At 44.4% G+C, this 18,556-nt stretch overlaps 1 pseudogene; it reads right to left on the bottom strand.

Moving 5' to 3' along the window:
* Positions 1-8,944: 8,944 nt before the first annotated feature.
* On the bottom strand, positions 8,945-11,685 carry LOC142046186 (uncharacterized; annotated as a pseudogene).
* Between the last annotated feature and the right edge of the window lie 6,871 nt (positions 11,686-18,556).

Below are 18,556 nucleotides of genomic sequence, written 5' to 3'. Positions count from 1 at the left end.
TGAAGCCAGTTCCTCTGGCTCTCTTCCCCAACCTGGAATGGCACCTCGGCTGCCAGTGCTGAGGAGAGGATGGGCCTGCTTAATGGGGAGCCCCAGATGATGATGCTGAGGGGATGCTGCATGCCAGGCTCCCACTCCCCCACCATTCCACTATCCCCTTTTCTTCCCTGTCCCCACCCGCTTCCTCTCCCCACTGTCCCCTGCCCCATCCCTTTCCTCTCAACCCCACATCTCCCTCCCTTTGCCCCATTCCCTTCTCTTCCCCCTTCCCTATCCCATACCCCTTTCTTCCCCATTGCCTCTTCCCCACCCTACTTCCATTCCCCCATTTGCCCTGCCGCACCACAGTAACTGACTATTGTACAGAAAACAGGATGGTGGCCGTGCAGGGCACCTAGAACACAAAGAATGGGAAGGGAACTGGCACTAGGACCCAGAAGGTGGCATCCAGCTGCAGTCAGTGAGCCAGAGCAGCCAATTTCTCTCAGAAAGGGGAGGGGATGCCCCCTTGTGTCCCGCTGCCTAACCTCTGTTTGGGGAGGCAATGATGCCCCTGTTCCCGCAAAATTATGCCCATGTATTGTCTGCAGGAACCCAGCTTCATTTGTTGAGGAAATTGAAGGTCTGTCTGTAGTGAATCAAGCAGGCAATTGCAAAAACATAAATCATGGCCTCATGGTAAAGGCAGTTGCATACAGACCTGGAGAATTGGGTTCTATGGTTGCCTCCACCACAGAATTTCTATGTGAGGCTAGTCAAGTTACTTACACTAAACTTTTCATTGGTGGTCACTAATTCTGTGCTTCATTGTCTGGGTGCTCAACTTTAGACTCTGGGGACAGATTTGTAGAAGCATCACATTCTCACAGCTGCAACTGAGATCTCTGGAACCCATGTTTTGAACATATACTGTGCTATATAATGCTAAGTACTAAGTTTTTTCTCCTCTCCGTAATCAGGTCATGCATGTCTCAAATTGCGCACCAAAGTTAGTGGTTACTTTTGATCTTAATCTGTGTGCCTCAGATCCCCATCTATAAAAATTAGGACAATACTACTCCCACGCCTCCCAGCAATATTGTGAATATTAGTTCAGGTCTGTGAAGCACTCATATTATAGTGAGGAGCTCCGCAGAAAACCCCATGAGGAAATTCCCAGTTCTGTCTCCAAAGCAGGATGTGAATAGTGTGCAATAAGGTCTGGGGCCACACATTGAACAATGAAAAAACAAAATACTGAATAACTTCTTATTCAGTGAGCCCAATCTATCCTATGCATTGATGGAGGCAGGTGTCCTGTGAGAAAAAAATAGTATTTGATCATGTAATTAAAGACTATATCATAATACATATGCACATGGAGGACCAATTAAGGATGCATAGACAAAATGAGTTCTGATATTTCCCAACTTTTAAGTGGCTGACTTTGCAGCCTTAATAATATCCTTATAATGTAGTTTTTGGGGTACAACACACACACATATTCAATAATACAATTTAAATACATGGTAATAAATCAAAGTAAATATAATTATAGTAGCTCTCAGCTAATGGAAAGGTTTTTGTTTTACCATTAATTAACAAAGACGGATTTGCAAATGCTCAATATAAAACTTTGGCATCAAAATTTAATAACGTACTGTAATAAGATGCTAATCATCTTATGAGATTAAGTAGCTAGGTTTTAGATCATGATATGAAGGCTGGGTATACAAACGCTGATGCCGATTGCTCTCTAATTAAACCCTAAACCAACATTAAAATAATGTCAAGGGCCTTATTTAAACCCAAAAGAAAACCCCGCAGCAAATATGCTGATACCTTCCTTATTCATGTTACTGTGAGAACAGGCCCAACACATGAGTGAAGGGCTATCTTTTACCATAAATCTGACCCCCCATCAAGTCATAGCCCAGTTTAAAGGCAGATTTTTAAAGGAAAACTCCAGCAATTGAATGAGCAGAAGGTTCCAATGTAACAATCAGCCAGAAACATGCAGGGCTATGTTCTGCCTGTGCACACACGAGAGGGACTGGGAGCCAGCCTGCACTTGGGCTTCTGTGCAGTGCGATGCCAGAATCTCCCCTGAAGTTCCATCAGCAGGTTGGGAATAGGGATGTTAAACACAGTGGCACTAAACACCCCAAAGGTAGGAAAGTGAGGCAATTCGAATACAAAGGGATAGAGTCCATTCCCCACTCTGATTCCTATATGTCACTCTGGTTGCATATAGGAACTGCAATGGGTTGAGGGAGAATTCCCTCCATGCAGACTCAGCACAGGGCCATGTAAGCAACTCCATGCTGCCCTTCAGTAAAAGCTCCATTATAGAGAGCAAAGGTGGGGCTTGGATTGGAAGCGGGGTCTATAGCACACGGCACTATGGGAATACTGGGCTGCCCTAACTTACATCTGGACTGTTTTGGGCCTGGTGTAGTCCATAAACCAAAAGTGCAAAGGCAGCATAAAACCTCCTCTGCCCTGCCTCTTCCCTCCCCATAAACCTCCCCTTCCTATGCATTTTAAAGCTCATTATCTTTATTATTTCATTTGTCTGTTCAAAATACCATTCAAAGCAATTGTATTGTATTATGTTGAGTAATGGCGAAATTCTGCTCTTTATGCTTATATATAAAAAATCACCACAATTAAATTGTACTCCCCGCTTCTGGTTGTTTTATCCATCTTTTGCCTCTCACCTTATATTTAGCTTGTCAGTTCTTTGGGGCAGGGACAGTCTTTTCATTTATAAATGGCATCAGGGACTCTGAATCCTGAAACCTAGAGGCCCCAGCAATACAAAATATATTTTAACATAAAATCACTGTTTTCTAACTGGATTATGCCTCGGAGAAGCTATATTATACAGAAGTAGATCAATCCAAGTGGAACAAGCAAATTTGTTCTAAAGGCCAGAAGTGCTTACACCAGAGTGCCGATTGATCACATCCATGGAGAGCTTGTTCTATTGCTGCAAACAGCTGGAGAAATGTATGAAAAGATCTGCTTATAAGGGTCTGAATAATATTGATGCACTCTGTCCAAACACTCACCTGGTAGATAATAAGCCCCTGCATTAGAGTGAGCATCTTGCCCAATAGGCAGAATATGAGGAAGGATATAAGTAGGTTTGGAAGGATTAGATGTTTATCGATTTCACCAAACATACGAACCAATGAAAAAAATATTCCAGCAGTCATATCAATATGTACAAATAGGTAAAGAAAGAAAAATACTTCTTGAGGAGTCAAAATTCAGTGATTTAGATGTTTGAATTAGGCTTGTTACAAGTGGACTAGCGAACAAATAATAAAAACAGGTATGATTTGTTGATGTTATATTTACTTGACATATTGTAACGTGATATCAACAATTTGTGTTTTAATGGTTTATAAAGCTTTAGATTTTTGAATCTCAACATCTATCATTAAACAACTGTCTGACCCACGCCACATAATTTCACGACTGAAGTTTTAAATAGATAAAAAGCTAAAACAAATTGCTTAAAATAATCATTATCCATCAAAATCATTAAAAGAGAAAAACCAAAAGATTCTACCAAGCTAGATGTATACATTTGTTGGATGAAAACACATCTTTCTGTGTTCTTTGTGGATAACAAATATGATCAAACTGAGGCTCTTTGGAAATAAAAACATGTCAGCTAAAAAAATAACCAACAAAATATTATGAAACTTTGAAGCTCTTTATTAGGGACAAATGAGCCCCATAAGGGAATCTGCATCCTGCTCAAGCTCCAAAGGCCTGGTGGACCTGATGTCAAACATATTTGTGAGTCCCCATGTGGGCAATGGGGCATGGTATGGGGGAGGTCAGACCCTGGAGCGAGCCGAGGGCAATGGGGCATGGTGTAACGGAGGCGGCCCTGCTCTGCCAAGCCCAGCACAAGGGCATTGTTTTCAAATCGGCAGCTGCCAGATGCACATTGGCCCACCGGGCCCTGTGCTGCCAGCATGACCCTTCCCCTCAGGGGAGGGCCTTCACTCCCCCCACAAATTCCCCCCCAATCCCCTATGGCCAGAGCACCCCCCACCCAGAGACCCCTATACCCAGAGACTCCACCACAGACTCCCCTACCACAACTGCACAGCAGCCTGCACATCACCCCCACCCAGCACCCTAACACACACAGACCTCTCTTTACCCTCCACTTCCCAGTGTCCCCTACTCTTTCATTGCTCAGGTCCCCCTCCCCATAACATGCTCCAGACACCCACTCCTGTGCACCCTGCTAGCTTCAATCACCACCCCGCTAGGAGGTGACCGTGTCTGCCAGGCTGAGTTGGCAGCATAGCGAGGGCTTGTCCTGGAATGGGGATTGCTCTGGCCCCTTGGGAGAGGTGCGATCAGCTAGGTCGGAGTGGGAGGGGGACCTGCCTGGACTGGGCTTCCTCAGGACCCACTTGCCTGGTGGGGCCTGGTGAAACCCCTCGTGCTGCTTTCTCCTCCCCACTGGCTGAGACCAGCCTGGCCTCTGCACCAGTCCCAGGCAGCTTGGCTCCGGGGCGGCATGGGGGGCCCCCGCAGGTGGCAGGCAGCATAGACTGCTTAGAGCTTGAGCTGCGCTGGGGAGTGGGGCAGACCACGGGAAGCGACCCCTGAGAACCTCTCCGTCTGCACCCACTGGCCCTGTGGCCAGAAGCCCTACCCAGCCCTCATGGCAGAGCTCGGCTGCTGGGCGTCGAGCCCGCTACAGGTGAGTGGGACCTTCTGGATGAGAGCCGCTCAAACAGCAAGGCCTGGCTGCTGGACTGCCCCAGGTGAGGGGCCAGACCCAGCTGTGTGGATGGTTAGATGGGTCCATAATGGGCCTTTTCCCAGTGGGGGCCTGGTGCCATTGTGAACCTGGTATTACCTACATGCCACTTTGGAGGAGGAATTTGGGGGCAGGTTGATCCATGACTATGTGAATCCATTTGCCATGCTTGCCCAGAGGAGAAACACAAAGGCCACTGAAGCTTTGAATCTGCACTAGTGGCTACAGAGTAGTTCTGTGGCCTGGGCAGGAGGATTTCTGCTTCTTAGCTCTCAATGGAGTTCCCTGTTGACTGCACAGGGCATGATTTGGCTTTTAGGACCCTGTCAAACATGGCAAAAAGAACAGCAGAGTCAGACTATGACTACCTTGTCTGGGAGCTGACAAGAATATTGTTACATCTTACTGTGTGCTATAAACTTATGTTTATAAAACAATATATTACAGCATCCTAGGGTAGGGTGCCCAGACAGCAAGTCAGAAAAATCAGGACGGGGTTAAGGGGTAATAGGCACCTATAGAAGAAAATGCCCCAAATATCGGAGCTGTCTCTATAAAATAGAGACATCTGACCACCCTATCCTAGGGATGTTGGTAGTTTTCTTTCCCTGAATTTTGTAATTAGAGAGAGGGACGGTTTAGAAGTGGAAGGAGAGAAAACAAGGAATACCATTTTCTAATATATCTTGCTACCTGATATTAAGTTTTCATTATACTTGTTGCTGGGTTGTACCTGTTCAGTTATCTATACTTCGTCGCCTTCCCAAAAAAGTAGTGTTCAGATCCATGATACCATAAGAGAACCATAGGTGCTGGCTACTGCACCCCCTGGTTTGAAGTGGTTTCCATTACATAGAGGATTTAGAGTTAGGCTCTCAGCACCCTCACTGTACAATTTGTTCCAGCATCCCTGTGATAGTTTTTAAGTATCAGAGCAGCAAAGAATCCTGTGGCACCTTATAGACTAACAGATGTTTTGGATCATGAGCTTCGTGGGTGAATACCCACTTCGTCAGATGCATGTAGTGGAACTTTCCAGGGGCAGGTATATATGTGCTAGCAAGCAAGCTAAAGATAATGAGGTTAGTTCAATCAGAGAGGATGAGGCCCTGTTCTAGCAGTTGGTTGTTGAAAACACGGGAGGAGAAACTGGTTGTAGTTTGCAAGCATTTACAGTCTTGTTTAATCCTGAGCTGATGTGTCAAATTTGCAGATGAATTGAAGCTCAGCATTTTCTTTGAAGTCTGGTCTTGAAGTTTTTTTGCTGCAGGATGGCCACCTTAAGGCTCCTATAGTGTGGCCAGGAGGTTGAAGTGCTCTCTACAGGTTTTTGTATATTGCCATTCCTAATATCTGATTTGTGTCCATTTATCCTTTTCCGTAGAGACTGTCCAGTTTGGCTGATGTACATAGCAGAGGGGCATTGCTGGATATGATGCGTATATACATTGGTGGACGTGCAGTGAATGAACGGTGATGGTGGCTGATCTGTAGGTGTATGTGTCACTGGTGTAGATATGTGGTCAAGTTGGCATCGAGGTTTGTTGCATGGATTGGTTCTGATCTAGAGTACTATGGTGCGGTGTGCATTTACTGGTGAGAATAATTTCAGGTTGCAGGTTGTCTGTGGGCAAGGACTGTGCCCCCAAGGCCTGTAAATGTGGGGCATTGTCCAGGATGGGTTGTAGATCCCTGATGATGCGTTGGAGGGGTTTTAGCTGGGGACTGTACGTGATGGCCAGTGGAGTCCTGTTGGTTTCTTTCTTGGGTTTGTCTTGCAGTAGGAGGCTTCTGGGTACACGTCTGGCTCTGTTGATAGTTTTTAATTATTATTTGTATTTTGGTAGCTCTTAGGGGCCCCAGTCAAAGACCAAAGTCTCACTGTGCTGTGTGCAGCCACGAAGAGCTTAACAGGTTGTAAGACAAAAGATGGATCAATACAGAGCCTGGGAAGCACAAGTTAACGAGACAATATCATATAGCCTAAGCAGCAGCCCCAGCCTACTGGATGTCCAATCATTAGCAAGGTTTTTGTAGGTATCACGGCACAGGAGATTTTAAGGAGTGATTTGAAGGAGGACAATGAGATGGCTTTGCAGATGTTTATGGGTAGGGAGCTCCTCTCACATATGAAGCGGGGATAACATATAAGAGGGTGTTAAGGTGCTTGTCTGAAAGCTTAACAAATGAGCAGTGAAGGCTGGCATCATTGGCAAGGCAGAGATAGACAACTAATTAGCCTGTGAAAGATGACAGATAGGGCAGGGACATGCTTTTAAGGTCCTTTGAAGCAAAGATGAGTTGTTTGCATTTGTTGCAGTGGAGAACAGGGAGCCAGTGGGGGATAAGTGAGAGGGGTAATAGACCTTTTAGCCAGGGAAATGACCTTTGCAGCAGCATTTTCCATCGGCAAAAGTAGGGTGAGATTACATTTGTCAAGCAGGAGAGAAGTTGCAGGAGCTAAGCTGCAAGACATGAGCTGTGGCAAGAGATTTAAGGTATGTCTACACTACGAGATTAGGTCGAATTTATAGAAGTCCTTTTTTTAGAAATCGTTTTTATACAGTTGATTGTGTGTGTCCCCACACAAAATGCTCTAAGTGCATTAACTCAGTGGACTGCATCCACAGTAACGATGCTAGCATCGACTTCCGGAGCGTTGCGCTGTGGGTAGCTGTGGCTAGCAATCCCACAGTTCCCGCAGTCTCCGCCACCCATTGGAATTCTGGGTTGAGATCCCAGTGCCTGATGGGGCAAAAACTGTGTCACGGGTGGTTCTGGGTACATGTCATCAGGCCTCCCTCTCCCTCCCTTCCTCCCTCCCTCCGTGAAAGCAACTGCAAACAATCATTCTGTGCCTTTTTTCTTGGGTTACCTCTACAGACCGCTCAGCTCACCGTCACAGTACGTCTCCTGGATGCTGGCAGACATGGGACTGCATTGCTACACAGCAGCAGCTTATTGCCTTTTGGCAGCAGATGATGCATTACAACTGGTAGCCATTGTCGTCATACTCATGGGTGCTCTTTTAGCCAGTCTCAGTGAGTTTGGTCAGGGGCGCCTGGGCACGCATGGGAGTGACTCAGCCAGGTCATTCCCAGTTGTATTGCACCGCCTTCTGGTGAGCACCCAGGAAATGATGATGGCTAGCAATCGTAATGCAGCATATTCTGCCGAGTACCCAGGAGATGACAATGGCTAGCAGTCATACTGCACCATCTGCTGCCAGCCTAAGCTGTATAAGATAGATGGAGTGGATCAAAACAAGAAATAGACCAGATTTGTTTTTTATTCATTTGCTCCCCACTCCCTCCGTGAAATCAACAGCCTGCTAAACCCAGGGTTTTGAGTTCAATCCTTGAGGGGGCCATTCTGTGTGACAGTTTATGTTTCTCCTTGATGCAAAGCCATCTCCTTTGTTGATTTTAATTCCCTGTAAGCCATGTCGTCAGTCGCCCCTCCCTCTGTCAGAGCAATGGCAGACAATCTTTTCATGCCTTTTTTTAGTGCAGACATCGTAGCACTGGGAACATGGAGCCTGCTTAGATCACTGCAGCAATTATGAGCACTGTAAACACCACGCGCATTATCCTACAGTATATGCAGAACTAGAACCCGCAAAAGCAAAGCTAGGTGAGGAGGCAATGGCAGTGCGGTGACGAGGGTGATGAGGACATAGACATGGACACAGACTTCTCCCAAAGTACGGGCCCCAGCAATGTGCACATCATGGTGTTAATAGGGCAGGTTCATGCCGTGGAACACTGATTCTGGGACTGGGAAACAAGCAGAGACTGGAGGGACCGCATAGTGTTGCAGGTCTGGGATGATTCTCAGTGGTTGCAACACTTTCACATGCATAAGGGCACTTTCACTGAACTTTGTGACTTGCTTTCCCCTGCCCTGAAGCACCAGAATACCAAGATGAGAGCAGCCCTCACAGTTGAGAAGCGAGTGGCGATAGCCGTGTGGAAACTTGCAATGCCAGACAGCTACCAGTCAGTCTGGCATCAGTTTGGAGTGGGCAAATCTACTGTGGGAGCTGCTGTGATCCAATTAGCCAAAGCAATCAAAGAACTGCTGATATCAAGGGTAGTGATTCTGGGAAATGTGCAGGCCATAGTGAATGGCTTTGCTGCAATGGGATTCCCTAACTGTGGTGGAGTGTTAGACGGAACCTATATCCCTATCTTGGCACTGGAGTACCAAGCAAGTGAGTACATAAACCGAAAGGGGTACTTTTCAATGGTGCTGCGAGCACTGGTGGATCCAAGGGACATTTCACCAACATCAGCGTGGGATGGCCGGGAAAGGTACATGACACTCGTATCTTCAGGAACTCTGGTCTGTTTCAAAAGCTGCAGGAAGGGACTTTCTTCCCAGACCAGAAAATAACCGTTAGAGATGTTGAAATGCCTATAGTTATCCTTGGGGACCAAGCCTACCTCTTAATGCCATGGCTCATGAAGCCATACACAGGAAGCCTGGACAATAGCCAGGAGCTGTTAAACTATAGGCTAAGCAAGTGCAGAATGGTGGTAGAATGTGCATTTGGACATTTAAAAGTGCGCTGGCACAGTTTACTGACTCAGACCTCAGCAAAACCAATATTCCCGTTGTTATTACTGCTTGTTGTGCACTCCACAATATCTGTGAGAGTAAGGGAGAGACGTTTATGGCAGGGTAGGAGGTTGAGGCAAATCTCCTGGCGACTGATTACGCGCAGCAAGACACCAGGGCGGTTAGAAGAGTACAGGAGGGCATGGTGCGCATCGGAGAAGCTTTGAAAACCAGTTTCATGACTGGCCAGACTACGGTGTGAAAGTTCTGTTTGTTTCTCCTTGATGAGCCCCTCTCCCCGTTGGTTCACTCTACTTCCCTGTAAGCTAACCACCCTCCCCTCCCCCCTTCAATCACTGCTTGCAGAGGCAATAAAGTCATTGTTGCTCCACATTCATGCATTCTTTATTAATTCATCACACAAATAGAGGGATAACTGCCAAGGTAGCCTGGGAGGGGTGGAGGAGGAGGGAAGCACTGGGTGGGATGGGGGAGGAGGGAAGGACAAGGCCACACTGCACTTTAAACTTATTGAATGCCAGCCTTCTGTTGCTTGGGCAATCCTCTGGGGTGGAGTGCCTGGGTGGCCGAAGGCCCCCCCACCGCGTTCTTGGGAGTCTTGGTGAGGAGGCTATGGAACTTGGGGAGGAGGGTGGTTGGTTACACAGGGGCTGTAGCGGCAGTCTGTGCTCCTGCTGCCTTTCCTGCAGCTCAACCATACGCTGGAGCATATGAGTTTGATGCTCCAGCAGCCTGAGCATTGACTTCTGCCTTCTGTCAGCAAGCTGATGCCACATACCATCTTCAGCCCGCCACTTACTCTCTTCAGCTCGCCACCTCTCCTCACGTTTATACTGCGCTTTCCTGCACTCTGACATTGTCTGCCTCCACGCATTCTGCTGTGCTCTGTCAGTGTGGGATGACACCATGAGCTCAGAGAACATTTCATCCCAAGTGCGTTTTTTTCACCTTCTAATCTTTGCTAGCCTCTGGGAAGGAGAAACATATGCAGCTAGTGGAGGGAAAAAAAGGGATAGTGGTAGTTTAAAAGACACATTTTATAGAACAATGAGTACACTCTTTCATGGTAAACCTTGCTGTTAACATTACATAGCACATGTGCTTTCGTTACAAGGTCACATTTTGATGGCTTCACCGCTCCCCCCACTGAGTGGCTAACACTGGGAAACATTTCTGTTCAGCCACAGGCAAACAGCCCAGCAGGAACGGGCACCTCTGAATGTCCGCTTAATAAAACCACTCTATTTCAACCAGGTGACCATGAATGATATCACTCTCCTGAGGATAACCCAGAGAGATAAAGAGCGGATGTTGTTTGAATGCCAGCAAACACTGGGACCATACGCTGCAGTGCCTTGCTCTGCAATGATTCCTGACTATGTGCTACTGGCCTAGCATGGTAAAGTGTCCTACCATGGAGGACGGAATAAGGCTGCCCTCCCAAGAAACCTTTTGCAAAGACTTTGGGGGTACATCCAGGAGAGCTTTATGGAGATGTCCCTGGAGGATTTCCGCTCCATCCCCAGACACATTAACAGACTTTTCCAGTAGCTGTACTGGCAATGAATGCCAGTGCAACTTAATCATTAAACACGCTTGCTTTTAAACCATGTATAATATTTACAAAGGTACACTCACCAGAGGTCCCTTCTCTGCCTACAGGGTCTGGGAGCCTGGCTTGGGTGGGTTCGGGGGTTACTGGCTCCAGGTCCAGGGTAAGAAACAGAGCCTGGCTGATGGGGAAACCAATTTCTCCACTTCCTTGCTGTGAGCAATCTTCCTCATCCCCAAAATCTGCTTCCATGTTGTGTCTTACTCCACTGATGGAGTCAAAGCACAGGGTTGGGGTACTGGTGGCTGCACCCCTTAGAACGGCAAGCAGCTCATCATAGAACTAGCATGTTTGGGGCTGTGACCTGGCGCAGCCGTTTGCCTCTCTGTTTTCTTCATAGGCTTGCCTGAGCTCCTTAATTTTCATGCGGCACTGCTGTGAGTCCCTGTTCTAGCCTCTGTCATTCATGCCCTTGGAGACTTTTTCAAATGTTTTGGCATTTTGTTTACTGGAACGGAGTTCAGCTAGCACAGATTTGTCTCTCCATACAGCGATCAGATCCTGTACCTCCCGTTCGGTCCATGTTGGAGCTCTTTTGCGATTCTGGGACTCCATAGTCATCTCTGCTGATGAGCTCTGCACGGTCACCTGTGCTGATCAGCTCACAATGCTGGCCAAACAGGAAATGAAATTCAAAAGTTCGCGAGACTTTTCCTGTCTACCTGGCCAGTGGATATGAGTTGAGAGCGCTGTCCAGAGTGGTCACAATGGAGCACTCTGGGATAGCTCCCGGAGGTCAATACCATCGAATTGCATCCACACTACCCCAAATTCAACTCGGCAAGGCCAATTTCAGTGCTAATCACCTCACTGGAGGTGGAGTAAAGAAATCAATTTTAAGAGCCCTTTAAGTCGGAAAAAAAAGGGCTTAGTTGTGTGGAAGGGTGCAGGGTTAAATCGAGGTAACGCTGCTAAATTCAACTTAAAATTGTAGTGTAGACCAGGCCTTAGCTGCAGATGGTAAAAAGAAGTCAGATCTTGGAGATTTTACGTAGGAAGAAGCAGCAGTAAGGCTTAGATGTGGCCTTCAAAGTGAGGATCATATTACTGGTGCTGATATAATAAATAAAAATATGATTGAGGGGAAAAGAAATCAAGTTGCTTGGTTGATATCTCATGAACTAGGTTTCAGACCTGAATTAATCTTCCCAGCCAATTGACAAAAACTTGAAAACTCTAGTAGAAGATTAACTCTAGTTAAGTTTAACAGCATCATTCCAATCAATAGGAAATGCATTTATGTAATCTAATACCAATGCCTTTTCAAAAAGTGCTGAGAATCAATAATTTGTGATGAAAATCAATTCCATAATTATTGACTCAAGATACCATTTAAGTTACTTCCCAAAATGTTTACAAATTGGGTAAGATGCTGGAAAATAATGAAACATGAATTCCAATCTTGGCTTTTTTACACTGTGAAACTGTACAATAAAAATGGCAGCAGAATATGGTTTAGTTGTATTTATAGATGGTTGAATTTTTCCAAAATACTAGTTTTCAATTAACGTAACTACCTACTGGATTTTCAACAACAACAAAAAACTACCTTCTTCCTGACAATTTTTCATCAAGCTACAAAGCTGGTTGAAGTTTTCAGAATTTAGAATTTACAACAAACATCTTCATTGAGAATTTTATTTTCTGTGTATTCTTTCTCCCTTCCCACTCTTTGATGAAAATTTCTGGATGTATTAACCAACTCTAGTTAGATTTATCATAAAACCTGTCATACTGGGAGGGCAATAGTAATCTTTAGGATTTTAAAGGAAACATGATCTAATACACACTCCAGAACGGTATTTTTCTGGGTTGTTCACTCTCTCATACCAGCAAATCTGTGATATGAGTGGTGGGTTAGAATTTTAGGATGAGGGTTTTTTATTATTATTGTTTGCTTACGTGATGAAGAAAATAAGAGTTTGTTTTATCATTTTGCATTTTAAAATGAAAATGATTGTTCTGCTGAGAAAAATGTTATTAGTTTGGTTTCTGGCCTTTGGCTAGGTATTGCTGCAGCAAGAGGAATTCAGATTTCATCACACACATTGCTCTAATGATAGGGTACTGCAGATTAGACCCAGTGGCAGGAAAGTGCTACTCAGGCCCTTACTCAATCTGACGTGTATAATGTAGGCTATAATTCTTTCAAGAGTAAGTTTAGATACTAAATTAGCCTGATTCTCCACTCTGTTATGCTGGTATTATGCCATTTTAACTCTTTTGAAGTAAAGAGAGTTACATCAGAGTAAAGAGGTGGAGAATCCAAACCCACATTTTTGGCTTCTTCCATTTAATATTGAGTTTGTCCAGCACATAAATCCAGACTGCATTCAAGAAAACAATCCCTAATACCGATCTCCTCTCCAGCAGGACATTTTTATTAAAAGTCAAATTAACTAACAAATATTTGCCATAGTTTTTTAAAAAAAACAAAGTATTTGAGATAAATAATAATCACAAAATATATTGTAATAAGACCATTCATCGCTCCTGTCCCCTCCCCAGCCCTCCTTCCTCCCCTCTCGCTCTCCCTAATACCTCCAGTTAAGTTCTTGGGCCAGATGCTCAGATGGTAAAAATCAGTATAGTTGCATTTAAGTCAGTGGATATAGGCCATCTTACACCAGGCCAGGATCTAGTCTTTTTTCTTTTAGAAGTTATAAACAATGCCCGTGTACACAATGAACAATAGTTCAGACAAAGCAGCAATAGTTAAGCATGTACATGAAAGTGCTGGACCAAAAAGCCAATTTAAATTAAACATTTGTACATGCCAGCTATGTTACCTGAGGTCAGTCTAAAATAGCCCCAGATATATTTACTCCATAAATATTTTCTATGGTCATTAGAAGGTATCTTATAATCAAAATAGTTACCCTGTTTGCTTTGCTCACATGAGCAGTCCCATAGATCTGACACAAGAAGACACTTTAGCACATGGTAAAGACATTGTTGTCCCTAAATGGTGCTTCCAGATGATCTGTAGCTCTCTCATCCTTATTTTTTTTAAGACGAAAATGTTTTATAGTCACATTTACAAAGCTATATTGAAGTTTGCATCAGCATTTTTATTCTTAAGCAGTGAGGACCTTGAGAACAGAATATCTTAAAACAGTAATTTACTGTGTAATATGACCTAAGTATACACTGTACCTGTAGGTACAACTTAATATTATAGATCATCCAACAATGTGAAAATGTCACTGCATTCATTTTAAATACCTATTTGTAATACTGTATTAGATCATGTTTAGCTCGCGGCAATATTTCCATAACTTGTGAAATTATTAATTCTCATTAAATTCTAATGTTCCATGCTGAAAAGAGCAGAGCTAATTAACTGCTCCTTTCACCTACATTAAGATATTAGTTACTTGTGATGAGATCCGTAAATGTTTCTACTTTGTTAGGCCAATGGAAGTTTTATGAACTGATATGGAAAGCAAAACAAAAGTGTTGGTAAAATAGGAAGACACAGGCCTGGGCTACACTGGTGGGGGGGGGTTCGAAATAAGATACGCAACTTCAGCTACGCTATTCGTGTAGCTGAAGTCAAAGTATCTTAGTTTGACTTACCTGGCTGTCCTCATGGCAGCAAGTCAACCACTGCGGCTCCACCATTGACTCCACTTACTCCTCCTGCCGAGGTGGAGTACAGGCATCAATTAGCGGTAGACGAGATGTGATAAATGGATCCTTGATATATTGAACACTACCCCTCGATCCGGCGGGTAGTACCCACAGTTTTCCACTCCTTACTCAGGCAAACCTCCCATTGACTTGAATATCTAGGATAAAAATTAGTAAGGGATATATAAACCCTCATGCTCAGGACATAACCCCAAGCAGCTGGTGACTTGCTTAAGAAGAAACTTCCCTCATGAGAAGGTTATTCCAGAATTGTCCAATATTAGGTTTTAACAACTTCCTCTGAAGCATCGTATTTGCCATTTTTTGAGATATGCTACTGAGGCAATTTTTGTGTTGGCTTTGAGACATATTCTAGGTTTGGGACAAACACTCACCCTGGTTGTAAAAAGCAGAAGAAGCTCATGCTGGTGTGGAGCACCAGCCACAAAGCCTCATGCCACTTAATTCCCAGTTTGGGAATTTGCCAGTAGAGCAGCTGTGCAGGGGAACTTTGGCACCCCTGCACACCACAAAGGGAATCTGTATGCAGACCCTGCATTAATCAGTAAAGAGGGTGGTGGTTCAGGGAGACTGGTGGCTGAGATGAACAGGGAAACTTTTACAGTTGGCAAATAACAATAGGTCCCCCCAAAGAATAAAAATGGCTCAAGTGATTAGAGAGCCAACTTGTTACTTGGGAGATGTAGGTTGAAGTCCCTTCTGTTACCCAGTTTTCCTATGTGACCTTGGGCTACTCATTTAACCTCTGTGCCTTGGTTCTCCGTCCATAAAACAAGGATAATAGTATTTGCCTACCTCACAGGTGGGTTGTGAGGATAAATATGTAAAGAGTGTGAGGTGCTTGAACACTATGGTAATGGGGACATACAATGTACGTAAAGCCTATAAGGTAGAAAAGCCTGTCCTGTAGCCTTGCACCTTGGCCTAAACTGGAGAGAAATTTCATCTCCTTGCACTTCACCCATATAAAGCCCCATTACTCTGTTTTATGTGGGTGAAATGAATTTTATCCTCAGCAACTAGAAGTGTTTGCAAAATAAGGTAGGCTTAAGGTTTTACTGTAAATTGCCAATTTTAAAAGGTTACATGATCATCTCAGCAATCAAAAATAGTGTCTGCTTGAAAATCATCAAGGCCATGAGAACCGAATTCCCTGTTATGCACTAACAATAGGTAAAATTGCTTCTGCAGCTCCCAGTACAAGTGAGACCAGCTGTGACATCAATTTATCACCAGTGGAAATGAACAAGAAAAAACTGGTCATCAAATCTGCAGAGAAAAGCTCATTGATTTAAATACCAAGCAAAACTTAGTTAGTCTGACTGAGTAGAGCCTGAGCAAGTAATGCCGAAACATTTGTTTGCAGATACCAGATCCTAAGTTCATATGTGTAAGAATCTGTTAATATTTGTGAAGAGCTTGTGCGTTCTTCCATTTATATTTGCTACAACTTCTCCTCCTCTGACCAGCTACAACTAAGCCACACAACACAAATGCCAAATATTTGCAGTCAATGCATACAGTAATTTTTAAAAAATTAAATAAATCTGATTACTTAATCAATTTGTGAATCTTGTGATCTGATTATGGATTCTCCATTAATGAAAGCCATTAATTCCATGGCTAAATTCACTAAATAAATTATTCACTCAGATCCATTACACAGGCATTCTTCAAAATTTGACTTAGTAACTGCTGAAGCTTTTTAGGAAAGAAGTGTTCCATGACAAGAATTAAACAAGCAAGCTGTATTTTTAACCTTTGAACTTTCAGTATTACTCACAAACTAAAATCTCAGTTTGAGCAGGTCCTGGAACATATGAATTTTCTTGAATCCATCCATTGATGTGTTGGAGAATTATTTATCATAAGTAGGATTTTACTGCTAGATGGAACACACACAAAGACACACAGACTGAGAGAACGAGAGATAGAATGAGAGAGAGAGAGAGAACAAGCATTTCCATTAGTTATGAGCAAACCTCAGGAAATTGAGAGTTCATGTTTGGTTCAGAATCTCGGATGCTTATCCAAACAATCTGAACCTCCTGATATTGTAGAACAGAGCTGGAAATCTCACAAGAGTGCTTTTTCATGAGCTCGCTAGTGCTCCTAGATCTGGCTGGAAATCTCCCAGCAAGAGCCTTTCTTGAAGTATTTCTTCATTTCCAGTCACAGCCGGAAAACAGAAATTAAGTTTTTAAGAACTATCCAAACATTCCAGCACATTAAAACAGGTTCTGTTCACTTCTTGTTCTAAAATTTGTTGCAACAGCAGCAGTTGAAAGATTCCGCTTTATCTTTTCTTTTGGTGCATATATGTTGCACACAGGCCATATTGGACAGCTACAGAAATGCATCTAATTCATCTATTAGTTTTATCTTAACTAGGAGACTGTTTAAAATGTACTTTTAATGTATTCATTAAACAAAATGCAGGGGAGGGAAGGTCAGTGATACTAACAATTCAGTTCTGGGCTCAGATTGCCTGCTGGCGGAAGCATCCATGAGTGAGGAAACCGCACAGTTTGGATTCACTCAGAGATCAGCAAGGCAGCAGGGAACATTTAAAAGACACATCCATTGAAATCACATTAACTGAAGTCACACTGGACTCTTGTATGCAGGCAGCCACCAGTCAGAGCCACTTCCCTGGGGCATCTTGCCTGTGATTTAATTGGCATTCATCACAAAAGCAGCGTACATCTTCCATCAGTCATGTAGTCCCCTAGGGTATGTCTACACTGCAATTAAACACTCGTGGCTGGCCTGTGTCAGCTGACTCAGGCTCATGGGGCTCGAGCTACGGAGCTGTTTAATTGTAGATGTTCAGGCTTGGGCACCACAATTAAACAGTCCTATTAAACAGGCCTGAGCCCTGCAAGCCTGAGTCAGTTGACATGGGCCAGCCACAAGTGTTTAATTACAGTGTAGACATACCCCTAGAGACTTGGGCCATTTATTGTGAGGTTCCAAAACAGGAGCTTCCCACCGCATAAGTTTTTAAAACATTCACTAGTATTTGTTCTATACAACTACCTGGCCAATGGACAGCATTTCTTTTCATCTTTTAAAAATTTAGTTTTCCAAAGTGGGGCACAGGGCCGGCTCTAGCCATTTCACTGCCCCAATCATGGCGGCAAGCTGCGGGGGGCACTCTGCCGCTCGCCTGTCCCGTGGCTCCAGTGGACCTCCTGCAGGTGTGCCTGTGGATGCTCCACCAGAGCTGCGGGACCAGCGGGCCCTCCATAGGGACGTCTGCGGGAGGTCCACCGGAGTCGCCTGCCGCCCTCCCAGCAACCGGCAGAGCGCCCCCCACAGCATGCTGCCCCAAACATGCACTTGGCGCGCTGGGGCCTGGAGCCAGCCCTGGTGGGGCATGCATCCGCCATAGATGTACAGAATGGTTAAATCGTAGCTCTAATCTTCCTCCAGAACCTATTAGTAGGTCACAACATTTCAAGGTAAAGCCAGTCCTTGAGCACTGCCACTACAGGACAGCATGCCAATCTCACAGTTAGTAAATGGTGTGGCGCCAATTTCTTGAAAAGTTCCAAAACTAGAGTTTCAGGAACAGATCAAAATAACCCCCTCACTAAATCTCTCATAGAGGGTGCTATGTTCACAATTGCCATCTCTTCCAATTGTCTTTCTTTCATATGCAGTCCTACTCTGCAAGCCTGAAAGTTACATAAGCCAGCTACTCCACAAAGCTCAAAGCTCCCCACCTACCTCTCCCCACCACACTGTTCCAGGAAGAATGCAGAAACAGATTTTACAATACAAGTTATTGCTGTTAGCCAGCAGAATAGATCAGCTGGAAGAAAACAGTCAGCAAAAGCGGCAGAGAGTCCTGTGGCACCTTATAGACTAACAGACGTTTTGGATCATGAGCTTTCGTGGGTGAATACCCACTTCGTCAGATGAATGTA

This window comes from Chelonoidis abingdonii, chromosome 2 (genome assembly GCF_003597395.2).
Source record: "Chelonoidis abingdonii isolate Lonesome George chromosome 2, CheloAbing_2.0, whole genome shotgun sequence".
Classification (NCBI taxonomy): domain Eukaryota; kingdom Metazoa; phylum Chordata; order Testudines; family Testudinidae; genus Chelonoidis; species Chelonoidis abingdonii.
The sequence above is the reverse complement of the archived record's forward strand: the minus strand, read 5'-3'. Positions and strand labels throughout refer to the sequence as shown.